A 20,512-nucleotide genomic window follows, 5' to 3' on the forward strand; every position below is an offset into this window, starting at 1 on the left:
TTGTGTGTTCACAACCCAAAGTCAAGTCTCTTTCCATCACTATTTTTCCCCTCTTCCATGTCCCCCCCACCCCCATTTTCCTTTTGTAATCACCATACTGTTGTCTGTGTTTATGAGTTTGGGTTTTATTGCTTAATCCCTTTACCTTTTTTATGCATGCCCCCCCCAGACTCCTCCCCTTTGATAACTGTTTAATTTTTTTATTTCCACCTGTGTTTTAATACAATGATGTTCCTAAAGTTATATATTTCTATTGAGGTATTTCTGCAAAATTTAAATTCTTGACAATTCCATGGTTTACTTGTTTATTTTTTTTAATAACTCAGGCAGACTAGAGTTATATTATTCAATACATGTGTACATTAAATACACATTAAACATATGTATAAGAATTAAATTTATGAGCTTTAAAGCCAAAATTTATCCATATTTCCCAATGGATAAAGTGACAAATGTTGATGTTAAAATTGTTAATTACTACAATAGGTGTGGTTTATATTATTAAGCCTTCTTATTATATCTATATTTCATCTCTGAAATATTTACAATGATTTGCTCTAGATTAACATTCCCCAATCCTTTGTCCCTGGACAGATATTATTTGTAGATATTCATCACAAAACTGTTTCATGTAAAAATAAGTTTATAAACTCATTTTTTTATATCCACCTTTTGAAATTTTATAGTGCAGATTGTCAAGATAAAGTCTCTCAAATTGTTATTGGAGAAATTAAGAGTATCCTCTTCCCCAACGGAGGCTGGGGTTGGGATCCTTATGATATCTCAAAAAAAAATAATTTCCTAAGAGTCACACGGGAGGATGAGTGATTTTTATTAGTGTGGAATTACAGCCCTGCGTTTCCAAAGTCCCACTCCAGTCATAGAAGTGTAGCTGGTGTTTCAATAAAGCAAAAAGCAAAGCCAGTGTCCAGAGTTTCAGGACCATGTTGCATCCTGGTCCAGTTCAGCATCTGGCTAGTTGCAGTCCATTAATCCACTTTGTGTGGAGTTCACATGGCTGTGGGCCATTTGGGAAAATGCCAGGAAGCAGGAGTGACAGAGCCCCACATGTCAAGAGTTAAGCACAACACACCAAAAGCAACAAAAGCACAAGAGCAAGTTCCTTTAGGTAAGAGATTAAATATCCCAAATTTTCACCCTTGCAGTGGCCACACCCATTCTGGCCAATGACCTGTTCCCAAGAGTGACTGACAGAAAAGTGCCTTCCCTATGTCACTCCAACTTTATTAGGCACAAATTTATCTTCCCTTTGCTGGATCCCCGGGCAGCGTAAAGTTGTAGCTGCCTGACACAGCTGCCCCAATGACATGCCTGTAATGTTTGGCCTTCCCTTTGGAACTTTCCTGATATTAATAACTAGATTAATTACAACAGTATCAAAATCTCCTAATAAAGAGACTCACTTCTTTGAATTTGTGAAATCCCTGGATTTTCTGAAGAGCCCTAATTTTAAGCAATGGCTATTAAAATCTCATGGAAAGAATTATTCACAGAACACACTAGGGAAACACTGTTCTGGGTGGTCCCATTTTTTAAAGTTTTGGAATTCTCGATGGCAAAGGTTTTAAACAATGGATGTTCATTTAGAGTAAGTTATCCTAAATTAAAGGTGTTATAGATGTGTTTTTATTTACAAAATTGGCTTTCTTCCATTTCTACGAAATATCTACAAAGTAGCCTGCAAAATTGGCTTTGCCGAACTGGAAAAGCAGCATATTCAGTGAATTCAATAAGCTGACCTAGGAAGACCTGGAAATAGAGTCATAAATAATAATAAGTGTGTTATTCTCGATTCAGTCAGCTGTGCGGCTTTTCCAAACCATTAAACAACTTTCCAATTTGCTACAATTCAGCATAAGTGCTGTTATCTTTTCAAAAGGTGGCTAAAAATTACAAATGGCAAATGTATGGTAAGAATTTAGGATGTTATGAATATTTAATCACAATGAATACCTGAAATCTGATTTCAGTCAGTAGTCACTCATAATATTAGTCTATTATAAAAATAAAAAGATACAAGTTTTCCCTACTAGATTTCATGCTAATGTTCATTATAGCTAAAATATATATAAAATTGGCTAGATCTTTGCATTTCAGGCATAACCTGAGTGCAAAGATCTATTTAAGTGATACATGTCCATTTAACCTGATTGGTCATTTTTTTTAGGAAAGTACAATACCATTTTGTCATGATCCCATGTCTAGGAACAGACTTACGTGTGTTTTCTGTTTGCATAAAGTCTTAAACAGCTATTATGTTATTATTTCATATGTCAACCAAGCTCTTTTTGGTAAATGTACTTTTAAAAGTTTTAAATATCCTTTTGATTAGGCATTATCATTTTTTTGAAGAGGACTCCATGATAATGGCTTACCTCTAGTGACATCTTTCCCCACCTGTATACATTCTTCACTTTTTTTTGTAGTTTATTTATTTCTTAATTTATCTTAAGGAGAAATTTTGGAAGCAAATATAGCAGTTAGGAAGTATTTAAAAGTCAAGGTGATGATGATGCTAACCTATCCCAGAGTTGCAGTAGTAAATATATTCTTTATATATTTTGAAGGCCAGATTGCAAGTATTGTCCAGTAGATCTGATGTGTTGAACGAGAGAAAAAAAAAAATGATGACTCAATACGGATGTTACATTATATGACTTTATATATAAGGAGGAAGGTTCGATGAATGGATTAATGGATAAATGAATGGAGATTGAAATAGATAAAGATAGAGATAAGAGATAGAGAGGGCGAGAAATATTTGAAAAATACACTCTCACTAAGCAAGGTGTATTTTCTTTTTAATTTTACTTTATTTCTTTTTACTAAATTAGTTGGGGTGACATTGGTTAATAAAATTACATTTCAAGTGTACATTTTTATGACACGTGATCTGTATATTGCACTGTGTGCCCACTACCTAAAGTCAAATCATCTTTTGTCACCATAGATTTGACCCCCTTTACATTTTATATACCCACCCCCATTTCCTCTGGTTATCACCATACTGATGTCTGTGTCTATGAGTTTTTGTTTTTCTTGTTTGTTCATTTGTTGCTTTCAGTTTAATATCCCGCATATTAGTGAAAGCATATGGTGTTTAACTTTTTCTGTCTGACTTATTTTTCTTAGCATGATGTTCTCAAGGTTTATCGATATTGTCACAAATGGCAACATTTCATCTTTTCTTATGGCTGACTAATATCACATTGTATATACGTACCACCTCTTCTTTATCCAATTAATCTAGCAAAGGACACTTCAGTTGTTTCCATGTCTTAGTCACCATGAATAGTGCTGCAATGAACATAGGAGTGCATATATCTTTGCAAGTGAATGTTTCTACATTTTTTTTTTTTTTGGATAGATACCCAGAAGAGGGGTTACTAGGTCATATGATAACTCCATTCTAAAATTTTTTTAGGAACCTCCATACTGTTTTCCCTAGTGGCTATGCCAGTTTACATTCCCACTAGCAGTAAATGAGGGTTCCTTTTTCTCTATAACTTCTCTAACACTTAGTACTTGTCTTGTTGATAATAACCATTCTAACAGGTCTGAGGTGGTATTTCATTGTAGTTTTGATTTTCATTTTCCTAATAGCTAGTGAAGTTGAATATCTTTTCATTTATCTGTTAACTGTCTGTATTTTTTTTGGGGGGGTGGGGGCGGGGAGAAGTGTCTGTTTAGGTCTTCTGCCTAATTTTTGTTTGTTTGGTGCTGTATGAGTTTGTTTGAGTTGTTTGAGTTCTCACATATTTTGGATATCAACCCCTTGCACTGGCTGTTGTTTGCGAATATCCCATTTAGTTGGTTGTTGTTGTTTTGTTTTGTTGGCAGTTTCTTTTGCTGTGCAGAAACTTTTTAGTTTGATATAGTCTCATTCATTTATTTTTGCCTTTACTTCCCTTGCCTTTGGGGTTTTGATAAATATCATTACTTTGAATTTTACTAAATGTCCTTTTTCCCTCTCGACCTAGGATCTTCTTGAAATATCCTTTACTTTTCTCCATGCCTGGTAAACAGGCATTTATCCGTATTGATTCAGGATAAAAAAGATTCCCTGTTGTATTCATTTACCACATAACACTTGGCTAAGCATGTCTTTCTGTTTCCTAGAGCAATTTGCCCATATTTCTATTAGTAGTTATCATTACTAATAGAACATTTTGGTTATGTTATTATAGATGCATCTCTTTTTATTAGTAAATTATCACACCTTTGTCTTAAAAATGAATTATATTGATGTTTATTTTCCTAAGACAGTGCCTCTAAAGCAGTATGAACATAAGTATCTATTACATCAATTAATTAAATGCACTCTCCTGAATGTTAGAAATATTCATCTTAACTCATATTTCTACAAAGAGAGAAGTCATTTAATTTTTGTAAATTGTATCATCTTGTTTTTAAGCTTCTATTCTTATTGATGGCAGAATAAATCATACTTAATAGTCAGAAAACAGAAAATTAAGAAAAATGATATGGTTCACAACTACGACTATCCGGGAAACTGGAAGTTCCAAGTTGTTTGTAAGGCTGTCTCTTCCCGCTCAAGTGGTCTAACCAGTCTTCCTTCTCCCTACAGTGGTATCTGTTGAAAGAGGATGCTTATGTGTATTTACAACGGTGGAGATGCTTATGTTCCACACACTGTCCTCTAGGTCTTGATGGACTCTCAAATTTCAAATATATAACACAGTACTATTAACTATAGTCACTCGGCTGTATATTGCTACCCCAGGACTTATTTATTTTATAACTGAAAGTTTGTGCCTTTGACCATGTTCACCAGTTTTGGCCACCCACCCGTACCTCTTGTCTCTGGCAACCACCAATCTGTTATTTGTATGTATGAGTTCAGGATTTTTTTAGAGTCCACATATAAGTGAGATCATATGGTATTTGTCTTTCTCTGTCTTATTTATTTCACTTAGCATAATGACCTCAAAGTCCAACCATGTTGTTGCAAATGGCAAAGTTTCCTTCTCTTTTGAAGCCGAATAATCCTATATAATAAAAGGCTAATATGCAAATCGACTGAACTGCAGCATGACCTGTCGCTATGATGCACATTGACCACCAGGGGGCAGATGCTCAATGCAGGTGCTGCCCCCTGGTGGTCAGTGCACTCCCACAGGGGGAACACTGCTCAGCCAGAAGCCGGGCTCTAGCTGGCCAGCGCAGTGGCAGTGGCGGGAGCCACGCTTGCCTCCACGGCAGCGCTAAGGACCGCGGGGAGCAGGCCTAAGCCAGCAGGCGGACATCACCCCGAGGGGTCCTAGACTGTGAGAGGGCACAGGCCGGGCAGAGGGAACCCCCACTCCTGCCCAGTGCATGAATGCCGTGCACCAGGCCTCTAGTGTATATAATAATATATATAAATTTATTGATGGACACAGGTTGCTTCCATGTCTTGGCTACTGTAAATAATGCTACAATGAGGATGGGGTGCATATTATTTTTTTTTTGAGTTAGTGTTTTTATTTTCTTTGGATAAATAGCCAGAATTAGATTAGAATTTCTGAATCTGGTTATTACCACATTAAACAAATATCTATATACTAGGGGCCCGGTGCACAAATCTGTGCACCTTGAAAGGAACTGTGGGCCGCGAGGCTGTGGTGGGCACAGAGGCGGGTCTCAGCCCATCCTCCATGCCCCTGCCCATCGCCTCCTGCCGTGGCCCCCGGTCCCCTGTCTGACGGCACTCCTGCCGCTGCCACTCCCAGGCACTGACAGAGCCAGCCCCACTTGCACCTGCTGATGGCATGGAGCTATTGGGGCCGGTGCCAGCAGTGGGTGTGAGCGGGGCTGGTGCTGTCAGAGGGTGCGAGAGGCGGCTACTGGCCCCAGTCACCATCAGGAGCAGGGGGAGGTAGAAAAGCCCTGAGGGGCAAACGGGCCAGCAGCTGCCACTTGCACCTTCTGATGATGCCGAGCAATTAGAGCCAGCGCCGGGTGCTGGCAGCAGGTACGAGTAGTGGCTCTGGCGCCGGCAGTGGCTATGAGTGGGGCCAGCACTGGCAGCTCCGGGCGGGACCACAGTGCATGGTAGAAAATAATTTTCAATAACCACCAGAGACTCAACCTGATGACGGCGACCAGCTCCCCGCCTTGGTCTGGCACCCTGTTCACCTGCTCTACCATCCTACCATGGCTGACGCCCATCATGTTCCATGCTTTGCCACTTGCTGCTGACACCACCATGTTCCATACATGCCCTCTGGTGGCTGGTAGTCAGTGACTGGTTGTTTGGTTGTTCCGCTGTTCGATCTATTTGCATATTAGGGTTTTATATATATATAGACTAGAAGCCCAGTGCACAAAATTCATGCACGGAGGGGGTGTGTGTCCCTCAGCCCAGCCTGCATGCTTTCCAATCTGGGACCCCTCAAGGGATGTCAGACTGCCAGTTAGGCCCGATCCCTGTGTGGCAGTCGGACATCCCTCTCACAATCCAGGACTCCTGGCTCCCAACCACTCACCTACCTGCCTGCCTGATTGCCCCTAACCGCTTCGGCCTGCCAACCTGATCACCCCCTAATCACTCCCCTGCCAGTCTGATCAATGCCTAACTGCTCCCCTGCTGGCCTGATTGCCCCTAACTGCCCTCCCCTGCAGGCCTGGTCTCCAACTGCCCTCCCCTGCAGGCCTTGTCCCCCACAACTGCCCTCCCCTGCAGGCCTGGTCACCTCTAACTGCCCTCCGCTGCCAGCCTGGTCCCCGCCAACTGTTCTCCCCTGCAGGCTTGGTTACCCCTAACTGCCCTCCCCTGTACGTCTGATTGCCCCCAACCGCCCTCCCCTGCAGGCCTGGTCACCCCCAACTGTCCTCCCCTGCAGGCCTGGTCACCCACAACTGCCCTCCCCTGCCGGGCATCTTGTGGCGGCCATATTGTGTCCACATGGGGGTGGCCATCTTGTGTGTTGGAGTGACGGTCAACTTGCATATTGCCTCTTTATTATATAGGATATAAAAGCCTAAGCTTGACTGTTGGACCGGTAGCTATGACATGCAATGACCACTAGGGGGCAGAGGCTCTGACCAGCAGCTATGACTCGCACTGACCATCATGGGGCAGATGCTCAACGCAGGAGCTGCTGAGCAACAGTAACTTTGCAGAGTGCCCTCTCGCACTCTGGGACCTCTCGGGAGATGTAGGACTGCTGGTTCTGGCCTGATCCCTGCAGGCCAGGCCGAGGGACTCCACCTGCCAACGGGACCCTGCTCACTCCGCAGACGTCCTCAAGCTGAGGTGCAACCAGCGGTGAGAGACCGAGGGACGTTGGCTCCAGGGTGTGTCCTGCCTGTCTCGCCCAGTCCTGCCCTGCCATTATAATGTAAATTATATTATAAATTATTTGTTAGGAACTTATACATTACTTTTTGCATACCACAAAGTGTCTGTCATTTCAAAACCCTTAGTATTAAGATTAAAATTCTTATACACTGAGTGGCCAGATTATTATGATCTCTGAATGCATAAAAATCTGGCCACTCAGTATAATATATATATTAGAGGCCCAGTGCATGAATTTGGGCATGGGTGGGGTCCTGCCAGCCTGGCCGGGGGGGGGGGTGGTGGTGGTGGGGGACATGGGCAGTTGGGCAGTTGGGCAGTTGGCCAGCCTGCCTGCTGGTCAAAATCCTGGTCGAGGGGACAATTTGCATATTAGCTTTTTATTATATAGGATATACACCGAGTGGCCAGATTATTATGCATTCAGAGATCATAATAATCTGGCCACTCAGTGTATTTTATTTTATCCCTGAAGTTTGTTCAGTCAAGTTGTTTGAAAACTCATTTCATGAGCAAACTTTAGAAACTCTACAGTGTATGCTCAGTGGAATTAGCATCACTTGGGAGAATTATTATAATCCCTTATTGACTTGCAAGATGCATCCACCTTGATGTTTTTTATAGAAACTTAGTTCACTGATGATGATCAAAAGAGGTATGTTGGGCTTTGATCAGAGTAAATCTAAAGAAATCTGAAAATTTGCAAATATGCAGTGATTAAAATTCTATCTGCATTTAGTGAAAGGAGGGAAGTAAAGTACAAACTGATACCTTATAATTACTGTGAGAGAAATTAAAAGGCTTTTATTTAAAGATAATTAACATAAGGTTAAAGCAAAACAAATATTTAATACGAGGTCCACATTATTATTGAAATCGGGAAATCTAGTTTTCCTAACAGTACTGAATGCAGTCTCTTCAATTGCTTTCCTAAAGATTTGTGTCAAAGAACTTTCAGGATCATCATTTTCTTCTTACCATCAGAATTAATGTCTCTGAAATAAAACAAGGAAGAAGCAGAGGAAGAATTTTCAATCTTTCTTCTAGCACCAGGTACTCTTTACAGGCTCGTGGTTGTTACTTCTGGACATATTGTGTAGGCCACTTACAGATATGTCACTTCAAGGAAGGTATACTTGAGGATGACCTTTGCACTTAGTCCATTGCACTTGTTAGCTATAGTTAGTATGTGGGCATTACCTCCTAACTCAGAGAAATTTCATGTTGGAAAAATGCACAGAAAGGCAAGATCACACTGAAATCACAATTAAATTTTATTCTTTCAGGAGTATTTTAATTACCACAGGATATTTTGAATTTAGGTTATGATTTGAGTAACTCATTTAACATATAATACAATTTCAGGCATGCTATGCATCTTTAAAAAGTAAAGAGCAAGTCAAAGAAAAATGTCTATTAATAATTTTATTCTAGAAAAAGATAAATGTTATTGATGCATTAATATATTTATTAAACAATATGATAATGTCTCAAGTATAATATCACTAAAAACAAATACTGGTCCTTAAGGTATCTCTGTCATGTAGAGTATAATACAAATATATTCCAATAGTATTTAACAAGTTGAAAGTTGTTACCACATGTGACTCAAAGGTTAAGAATGCCTTCAATTAATTCAGTGCTACAGATTAAGCAAATCTCTTTATCATAAGTCTCATGATATCCTCCCAAAACATAAATGTACACTTTACATTCTTCTCAATTTGTGTACATGTCTGATTCCTGGCTGAGATGGCAGAGATAACTTACCAAGCACTATGATCTCTGTTTCCCAATCAGAAATGTGTTTGTGAATGATTAAAAAAAGAATAAACACAAATAATGGTCCCTCTGATGAATCTGCACACATTTGAATATGCTCTTTTCCAATTATCCTCTTGCAAAATAAAATTAAAATAATCGAATTTTATAAAAATATACTCTTCCAGATTTCACCTTTAAAATTCAGATAAATTCAGTTAATATTTAGAAATGAGGCAACTATATATAAACCTATAAAAGCAAGATAAAAACAGTATGTTTTTTATTGGTGACTACTAAGTATAAGCAATACAGTGCTAGGTCATGAATTGAGGACATCACAGATCATAGTCTTAAGTCCTAAGCATATTGATTTATATATGAAAAGATACACTTTTAAATGTTCATTTAAAACAAGTTGAGTAATAAAAGTCAGAGAGTTCAAAGATTTAAAAATCACGTTAAAGATGTAACAAATTGTTCATGTGGGTGATAGCAAATAGAATAGCCTTGTCAGAGTACAAGGTTGGTCTGGAGATACAGTGGGAAATGATACTCACCTAGGTGCATTAAGTTACATTAGGAAATACTTTCGAGTGTAATGCAAGAAATTAAAATGAGACAGCAAGACAGTAAATTTTGAAAGTTTGTGATTTAAGGTATTATGTGGGAATAGTCTGAACTTTTTTATGATTGTTTGTACCACATAAAATATTTCAAATAATTAATCTTTCTTAAAATTTCAAAAAAGAGTTGATAAGAATGTCAACCAGTGAGATGGCTTTTGGAAAGGAAAGGAAATAGTGTACAAGATCCCAAGTCATTTGTATAATGTAATATTGCTATTTACTATGACTGGAAATAAGCATACCACCAGCTGGATATGGGATAAATCACTTAAAATATAAATATTTGTTTGGTTGTTAAGCAAAGATATTCCTGAAAGACCATATATGTATTTATGAAGATGATTAATTTATGCAAGTAATTTAAGATATAATATTGAATATATTTTTGCCTATACATTATATGTGTTTAGACTTTTATAATGAATACATCATTTAAAAATCCTATCTAATAAAGAGGGAATATGCTAATTGACTGTCATGCCCTCAAAGATGGCGGTGCCCACAGCCACAAGATGGCGGCACCTAGTTCCCTCAGCCCCACTGGGGCGGCAGGCATGTGGCGCGGCCGGGCTTGCCCCCAGGCGGGTCCGGCCACACCACATGCCTGCCTCCAGAGTCCCCCAGTCCCCTTAGTCCCCCAGCCACCCAGGGCTGGCCCGAGGCACAGGAAAGCCTCAGATGGTGGCTGCCCAGCCACCCAGGGCCAGCCCAAGGTGCAGGCAAGCCTTGGATGGCTACTGCCCAGCCTCCCAGGGCCACTGGAGGCTCAGGTAACCAGGACCAGCTGAGGCTTGCACTGCTGGCAGTGGCAGCAGCAGAGGTGTGATGGGGGCGTCGCCTTCCCCTGATCACCGGGTTGTCTCCCGCCCTTGAGGGCTCCCAGACTGTGAGAGGGGGCAGGCTGGGCTGAGGGAACCCCCCTCCAATGCATGAATTTTCATGCACTGGGCCTCTAGTAATAGTATAATTAAAGTAAATGATAATTCACTTAAATAGTTATGGAGCAATTTCTAGCAGCCTATAACCCTGTTAATGGTACCCAACAAGAGTTGCCTAATTTCTCCTGATTTCCTATAAGTTTATGACTTACTGTGACTAATAAACCCTTAAGTGTCTACACAGATGACATTTGATTAAAGTCTCATCTGACTGATAAAAACAAATTGTGTCCACTATGGCCTGAGCAGTTATGTAAGTCCTCAATTAAATAAAAGAACTAAAACTGGACTCTTAGAATTGAGTCATAACTTAATATTACATAGACATTCCTTTAAAAAAAAAGGCATGATCTACTCAGATTAAAGAGATCAGTAGAGCTAAATTATGAAATATAGAGTAATGTGCACTATTGTTGAAAGTCAGTGGATATCTAATATGGAATTGTATTATAGAATTTTTGGCATGTTGGTCTGAGAATGTTGAATAATATCTTGTAAACAATAAGGATATTATGCATGGTTTTGAATATAGTGTAGGCATGAACACATTAATGTACATGTTCTAAGGGAAGGGAAATAGGGTGAACTTGAGTAGGATAAATTTGTTATGAGAGAGGCTGCAGATATCTGGGACCTATTACAGCGCCTGTCACAAAATTGGTGCTGACTGAATGTATGTATGAATGAATGAATGAATGAGTGAATGAATGCAAAGTCCAGAGCCTACTTAGAATTCAGTGAACATTTTCAAGCAGGGAAGAGGATCGCTTATTTCATTTTTAGAAATTCTGAGTTTTCAAAATATCTATGAATCTGTAAACCCATATTAAATAAACAAAAAGTTAATCATAAATGATAGCATCATTAAACCCATTTCATCTGTTGCTAATAAGAACTATTATTTGAGTTAATTTTATGAGCTCTATTTGTTTTGATGATGTCATTATTCTTCTCTATTTGTACTGTCAACTTAGCCAATTACTTTTCCTCTTAGGCAATCAAATATTTCTGTATTCAGAATAAAATTAATGAACCTGCTCCTTATTTCACAGATGGCTTCTTTTTGTTTTTACAAACACTTGAGCAATAATCATTCAGCTGTACTGATGCAAGCTTTAGCTTGTCAGGAATTTGTATTTGTTGTTGTTGTTAATGATAGCACTGAAAGAGAAAATGGAAACTCTACTATATCTACTTTTCTCACTTATTTGAAAATATATATAATATCCTCAAATAATTTAGCAAGAATAGTGATTTTACCAGTAAAAAGATAAAAAAATATTTCAGACTCTTTAATTCATGATTCTGCCCTTGGCCAAAATTATTTTCAACTAATCCTACAGGACTTTAAGTGTAATCTACTCATATTTATGAGTTTCGTTCAGGCTTCAGACTGATAGTCTGGCTATAGTACAACTATTTTTCTCTTTGTGCAAGCGTGTACTGTTCCAGTCACAGCAGAAACTCAAATAGTAACTGAGAAAATGCTGTGAGCATTGGTGAACCAACTAACATATATTGCCAAATTTTCAGTTCACTTGTCCGTTTTCCTCTGTCTTTGAAAATCTATCTGAAAGGGAGTAGATATACAGAAAACTTTTCTAAGAATGAAATAGTTCATGTTTTCCCTTGAGAAGTGGGTGAGCCCCACCTATGACCTCACCATTTATTGTGTTGCTACAAAGTTTTTTGATAACTGAACTTTCTCCTTTCACCATCACCTTACACTGTTAAACAGACTATTTAGCATTAAGTGCGATCATGTAATGTCTTTAAAACTGCTTAATTAAAATACCTGGTAATATTTTATTTTTATCAGACCTATTTATAATACATTGAATTAGAAATTCATTTTTCATTCAGCTTACTGCATGTAATATTTTATCTTTCATTTTATTCATTTTGCCAAGCAGAAAACTTGAAAGAATATAAAACTGTCACTTGCTCTCTAAGGACTGTCACTTCTAGTAAGACTCAAATTTGTTTTATAGATTCAAATTCTGTAAGTTGATTTTTTAGCACAATACCCAGTAGCAAAACAAAACTGACATATTATGCAATAACATGGAGTATGTGAAATTTTGTCGCATTCATATGAATATGAGAATGTTTTCATAACCTTGATAGCCCAAGGATATAGTGTTAGAAGAGACAATATTTTCATTGGTCCATAGTAAGTTTCAATTTATCTTTCTTTAAATGTTTATTCACTATTGCGTTCCATTTTTCAATGGATTCCATGACCAAATGGAAGGTATAGATGTGTTTCCTATTCTTTGTACAGATTCTGTTCATTACTTGTCTGTCAAATTATGCCTTTACCCATGCAATATTACTTTTACTTAAAAATAGCATGTAATATAGATATTTTTTATTTATGGGAGTGTTACTGAAACATTTGCTTAATAACTTTAATTTATGACATTTTAAGAAGGTTATCTTAATGCTAATTTTTATAATGCAAATTTTATTTTGTTATAAAATTAGAGTTGTATGCATTTTATATAATAAGAGTAGGTTGTGTAGCACAACTGAATCCATGTATTTGATTTTGTTTGCTTATTATGATAAAATAGTTATTTATAATATTAAGTATCTTCATATGTAGATTAGTATAGAGAATCATTACAAAATTATCTCAAAAAAGTACATTCTTTGACATCTTAAGGTGATCTATACAGGAAGAAGAACAATTTTGAATTATATGAAAATTTATTTTATTTTATTATTTGGAAAAATGTGAAATCTAGGTACATGAATACTGCATTCCATTCTGATGAAACAATAGTTTCAGAATCATAATTTTCAATATATTGCAAACAGTTGAAATAAATTCATCTAAATATTCTTAGAAAACTGAACTTTGAGGAGTGTCCATGTGTAAACACACAGGATCAAAACACTCATCAATATTTTCATGTAGTCAAATATATTTCAAACATATGGTTCAATTCCTTATAAATGAACTAATTATTTGTATTGTAATAGCAAACAGTGGACATTTCTAAGAACTATCCTCTCTAATAAAATGGTAATATGCAAATTAACCATCACTCCGCTAAATAAGCCATGCCCACCAGCCAAGCCACACCCACCAGCCAATCAGGGCGAGTATGCAAATTAACCCCAATCCAAGATGGCTACAGCCACAGAGAGCAAGGTTTCCCAGGTAACAGAGCAAGCCAAGCTTTCCATAGCCATTGCAGGCCTAAGCCTCCACTCAAGCTACAAAGTTTCAATTATAGAAGGTAAACAAATCCAAACAAATGGCGGCAGAATGGAGCTTGAGAGAGCAGGCCAGGGTTGCCGGCGGCAACAGGGGAAGCAAAGCTTTCCGCACACCCTGGCGGGGCTCACCCGCTTAAGGCTACAAAGTTTCAATTGTAGAAGGTGAATTAACTGCCACAGAAATAGCTGCCGGCCCAGGCTACAAAGTTTCAATTGTAGAAGGAAAATAAATTCCAGATACCAGGGCCTCCCCTTGGGTTGCCAGGGGGCGTGGCCGGCCTGCAAACCACCACAGGCCCCTCGCTCAGGCCGCCCCACGCCTCAAGGGAACCCCCACCCTAATCAGGGACACCCTTCAGGGCAAACCAGCTGGCCCCCACCCGTGCACCAGGCCTCTATCCTATCTAATAAAAGAGTAATATACAGATTGATCATCACTGCAACACACAATATAGCTGCCCCCATGTGGTCAAAGATCCTGCCCCCATGTGGACACAAGATGGCCACTATAAGATGGCCAGCAGGAGAGGGCAGTTGGGAGGCACCCGGCCTGCAAGGCAGGGCAGTTGAGAGGGACCAGGCTTGCAAGGGAGGGCAGTTGGAGGTGATCAACCCTGCAGGAGAGGGCAGTTAGGGGTGACCAGGCTGGCAGAGGAGGGAAGTTGGGGCAAACAGACTGGCAGGGGAGCAGTTAAGCATCAACCAGGCTGGCAGCGGAGTGGTTAGGGGGTGATCAGGCTGGCAGGCAGAAGCTGTTAGGGACAATCAGGAAGGCAGGCAGGCAGGCAGTTGGGAGCCAGCAGTCCTGGATTGTGAGAGGGATGTCCGACTGCCCATTTAGGCCCCACCAGGATCGGGCTTAAACGGGCAGTCGGACATCCCTCCAGGAGTCCCAGATTGGAGAGGGTACAGGCTGGGCTGAGGGACAACCCCCGCTGTGCACGAATTTCGTGCACCGGGCTTCTAGTTGTTTTAATAATTGCGTTTTTAAAATATATTTTTATTGACTTCAGAGGAAGGGAGAGGGAGAGAGAGATAGAAACATCAATGATGAGAAAGAGTCATTGATTGACTGCCTCCTACATGCCCCCCACTGGAGATTAGCCCACAACCTGGGCATGTGCCCTTGACTGGAATCGAACCCAGGACCCTTCAGTCCCTAGGCTGATGCTCTATCCACTGAGCCAAACCAGCTAGGGCTTTATTTCTTTCTAATCAAAGCAAAGTTAGTGGTAAAACCAGTGGAACTTAAGAACAATGTATAAAAAGAAAAAAGTTTTAATGCACACATTTGTAAAGAATATATTCTAATCAAAACTGCATAACATTTTAGCAAATGGAATGCTCTGACAAAGTAATTGTTCAGAGTTCTAACTATTAATGGGTAAATTATTCTGATTTTTCATATTAGTCAATGCTGAATATCATACAGAGGGTTCTTATATAAATTTCTTGACCATGTTCTATTCTGCAGTTACAGGTTTATGCTATAACTCACTGATCATTATTTAGTCACAGAAACAACCTATCAAGGTTACAAAGAAATAGAGCATATTTGTAAAGTAACTGCCAAGTTTCAACCTCTTAGAATTGTATGTAATTTTAATAGTTAATATAACTTATGCTGCCCTTCATATTAAGTCTCAGGATTTTTTTATTTCTGATATATCATCTAAATGACAAAATATTCTGAAACATTATTTGTTTGTAAATGGTGGAGTCTTTTCTTGAGTTTTAATATATAATTAATTTAAATGGTAGTAGTTGATGATTATTCTAAGTTTAAGAATGTATTAACCGTGAAGATATTGAAAAACTTTCAAGGGCATTTATTTTTGGAAACTGAATTCTGCTGTTTATCCCTGATTGCATAGGGCATTGGTATGTAGATTCTTTAGAATAAAATGTAATGTGTAGATAACTATTGTACAAATAATGTGCAATATAATGTAAAAATAATGTACAAAAACTTGAATATATTTCTAAGTAGTATACAATTATTGAAACATATTGATATTTTTCTAAGTTAGACAAGCAAAAAGCTATCACAATAGTTTTTTCATTAAAAATCGAAGAATTTTAAAAAAACAAAAAACTTTTTAATTTTATTTATTTATTTACTTTTAAAATATATTTTTATTGATTTCAGAGAGGAAGGAAGAGGGAGAGAGAGATAGAAACATCAATACTGAGAGAGAATCATTGATGGGCTGCATTCTGTATGCCCAACACTGGGGATTGAGCCCACAACCGGACATGTTCCCTGACCTGGAATTGAAACATGACTACCAGGTTCATAGGTCAATGCTCAACCACTGAGCCATGCAGGCTGATCTGTCTCTTATTTTACAGAGACGAGCAATATTGGTGTTAATCTTGGATCATTCCAGAAAATCTAAAGACAATTCAAGTTTAAAAATCAGCTGTCATTTCATTATTCTGACTTTGTGCCTTACTTTGGGATGGAACAGTAATCCTAAAAATGTTGTCAGAGAGATGATATAGACACTAGTCATAATATCATAAGCAAGACATACTTAAAAATAATAACTTGAAAATACACAATAATGAAGAATTCAGTTTTTTTTAAAATATAGAACTTTGTCAAATGATTAAAAGAATACAAAAGTTAATACATTTAATACAACGGTTTGTTAATAGAATGAAAAATATTAGTTAAGTATAGAATACCTTGGTTATTTTATAGAAATAATACAAATTTTAATTTTATTTTGTATATCTCCCATACCACAGTTTGAAATAAGTAATTCATAATATCTTTTCACTATGCATGCATCTATGAACATAGAGCAATTAATTTTTAAAAATTATTACTTGAATGTATTACAAACCTAGAGACTTATTGTTGCCTGTCCTTTGATCATTTTTACAGGATTCTTTATATTTTATTTTATAATTACTAATTAATTATAAAAATTTTTAAGTAACCCTTATATACCTTTGCATGTATGTGCTTAGAAATATATAAATAGTAAACTATTCAAATAGATGATAAAATTAAGCCTTTTACTTTAGTTTTTATCAATGTATATATCATGTTATATAATTTTTTAAGCTATAACTTTTCCCTTAAGAAACAAATAAGTCAATAATTTTTACCTTGTATACATATTCTTATTTCTCTTTAGTCTTTTGTATCAATAGTATAATTTAGCCTGAATAACATTTGTTTTCTGCCACAGGAAAACTAGAAACAGGAAGACAAATCCTCTCTAACTAATTTTTGTCCAAGAAACATTTTATTTTATTTTGACAAATTATATAATATAAACTAACATTTTAGTAACTTTTCTTAATTATAAATCAAAAACTATTCAAGAATTTTCGTTAATTAATCAACTTAATATTAGTCTATTGTCTTAAATTTGTCCAAGGAAATGAAAATGATAATGTAAGCCAACACCATAAGTATTTTTTTGTAGCACTACAAAAAGTCACAAAATCAAACCATTACAGAAGATATAATTTATTGATATTTCTTTTAAATAATTTTGTATTTTGCTACTCCTAAGCCATTTTCTAAATTAATTATTACCTGCTGGATCCATACAACTAATATACAATTTTTCTAAAGTTTAATATATTAAAAATTAAATCTATTTTATACCAATTAAATATTGTGTTAAAGTTATTTTGGTGTGGCAATAAAGTCAATAAGGCATACAGTTCATTTTAAGCTAAAATTAATCAATGCTATTTAGTTAAAGAGTTATATAAATATCAAGAATAGTCTATGAAATATTAATAATGTAAATGACCCTCCATATTTAAAGATATTTACAACTTATCTAAAACCTATACAATTACTCAAACTCACAGGCAAAATTTTTTATTCTGAGTTACACTTTTCCAAGGAAAAACAGAGTAAAGAAGCATATATTTGGATTTTTTTTCTCATAAAAGGTGAAAAATAGAGAGAAAAGAAAAAAGAATTGATGGAAGCCATTTTCAGACATATATAAATTTATCATATTAAAGGCTAAATATTTTTAAGGAAAGAAAAAGGCTTAGATGTACAGAAAATCTATTTTTACATCAAAATGCCCAAAAGCCACATTAAAGTCTCTCTCTCCCTCTCTCTTTTCTCTCTCTCTCTCTCTCTCTCTCTCTCTCTCTCTCTCTCTCTCTCTCTCTCTCTCTTCCTCCCTCAGGTTTATTTTTAAAGTTTTTATAGACTACCAGGTTCTTGTTACAAATAGATATTCTCTTTGATAATTAAAAAGAACAATGTTACTAAAAAAGTAAAATAGTGCTCATTTAAAAAATTTCCACTTGAGATCCTTTATCCTGATCCCTTATCCTATGCCATACTGTCTTTTTTCTTTTAGAATTTTTTATTTTTATTGAATGTATCGGGGTTACATTGATTAATAAAATAATGTAGGCTTCAAGTGCGCAGTTCTTTAAACATTATCTGTATTTTGTACTAGAGGCCTGGTGCACAGATTCGTGCACTGGTGGGGGCATGGCCTGCGGGGATCGGCCCATTGTGGGAGCTGCTCATCCTGAGGGTGAGAAGCTGTGGACTCACCCTCTGAGCAGCTGCTCCCACTGTGGAAGTGCACTGACCACCAGGAGACAGCTCGTGCGTTGAACATCTGCCCCCTGGTGGTCAGTGCATGTCATAGTGACTGGTCGACCAGTCATTCTGGTCGTTCCACCATTCAGTTGTTGGGTTTTTATATATATAGACTAGTGGCCAGGTGCACGAAATTCATGCACATTAAAAGGGGATTAATTAGAGGAAATATTTTAATATTGCTATTTGCCCTTTCTCTATAATAGAACTGTCAGAGATGAAAGAAAATTAGTAAAATGTATATAAAAATCTTCCTCCTGTTAGAGTCTTGGGCACACCACGAGACCCAGAGTCAAGTCCCCACCCACCCACGTGCACCTCAAAATCGCACGAGACCCAGACCCAGCCGGGCCCCCCCCCCCCATTGGGCTAGATCCAGACTCACCAGTCCCACACTTGTCAAGCCCTGCCTGGCAGGGGGTGCAGCCTCAGATCCCCTGGCCCAGCACTGGGATGAGGGGCGTGGCCTGAGTTACCTCAGCCAGGGCCAGGGCAGGGGGCACACCATGAGGTTCCCTGTCAAGCCCCACCGGGTGGGGGATGCAGCCTGAGATCCCCTGTCAAGCCCCGCCAGGCGGGGGGCACAGCCTCAGGTTCCCTGGCCTGGCGCCAGGGTGGGGGTCGAAGCCTGAGGTACCTGCTGATTGCTTCTTAAGGCTCATTACGGGAACTCAGCCTCCCCTGTGGGCATAGCTATCTTGTGTTACGGAAACCCCCCTGCCTCCACTGTGGGCGCCGCCATCTTTGTGGCAGAGTGACGGTCAATTTGCATATTCTCTCTTTATTATATATGATTGTGTGCTCATTGCTCCAAATCTTGACCGTTTATCCCCATTTTACTCTCTTCTACCTCTCCCAACCTCCTTTCTCTCTGGTAATCAACATACTGTTGTCTCTATGAGTTTTTTCTTTTGTTGTTGCTTTTATTTGTTTGATTTTTTTTGTGTGTGTTGTTGTTGTTTTTTTATTGCATACTTAATCCCTTCACCCTTTTCTATTTTTTTTTTTCTTATTTAGTCTTCAGAATGAAATTTGGTAGGAAGGAAACTTGGGTTTAATTTACAAGAAGAGAAACATATCCTGGATTAACTAAACATCTTCCCTTCCATATTCCAAAGCATCTGGTAACTTTAATACATTATACTCCTATTCAACCTCAGACTTATTCTGGTTTTCTTTCTGACATCTTATATGTCTTTTATATGCTTTCTGGCACCTCCAATGGTAATTTATGTATTAAAAAGACTAAATAAATTTACTTAATTAAGATTAAATTTATAGCATTAAAAGTAATTATTTAATTTTATGCTGCCATCATATATTAACTCACTCACTCAATAAACATTAGTGTTCAGATGAGGTACAACTTCCTACCAATGTAGCAGAAAAGGTCAGTGAGCTAATGTTAAATTCCTTATTAATTACTTATTAATTTTCTAAATCTATGTAACAGATTTAACTGTCACTCAAAAATGATATATTGATTCATTAAGAAAGATAATGTGATACTTAAAGAATTAAGAAAAAAAGAGAATCTAAAGAGCAATAGAGGAAGAAGAAAATTAAGCATACTATAGGTATGTTCAAAGACATATACACAGAAAAATTTGTGGGGAGGAAAACCTGGAGCAGCCAAGAGAGACATAATATAACTTAAAACTGCTGCTCTTACTCTATTGTTCTCTCAGGCGCTGGAGTTTTCTAAATAAAGTATTAGTTTCATTATTGGAAACTATTATTTTGCCATTTTTTCATTTTTATTGAGTTGTTTTCTAATCTGCAATGCATTTAAACTGTACCTGGGACATCTTAATGGAAATAGGTAAACACAGGGTGGGGCAAAAGTAGGTTTATGTGAAACACAGTTTATTCTTGTACTAGAGGCCCGGTGCATGAAATTCGTGCATGGGGGGGGTGTCCCTCAGCCCAGCCTGCACCCTCTCCAATCTGGGACCCCTCAAGAGATGTCCAACTGCCCGATTAGGATTGGGCCTAAACGGGCAGTCAGATATTCCTCTCACAATCCAGGACT

At 37.8% G+C, this 20,512-nt stretch overlaps 1 protein-coding gene across 2 annotated transcripts in view; it reads left to right on the forward strand.

Moving 5' to 3' along the window:
• The window catches only part of KLHL1 (kelch like family member 1), a gene marked incomplete at both ends in the record, with an annotated part of 354,832 nt that overhangs the window by 243,566 nt on the left and 90,754 nt on the right, over positions 1–20,512 (forward strand). The gene's annotated exons all lie outside the window — the stretch shown is intronic.

This window comes from Cnephaeus nilssonii (assembly GCF_951640355.1).
Source record: "Cnephaeus nilssonii genome assembly, chromosome: 8".
In the NCBI taxonomy this organism is placed as follows: Eukaryota; Metazoa; Chordata; class Mammalia; order Chiroptera; family Vespertilionidae; genus Cnephaeus; species Cnephaeus nilssonii.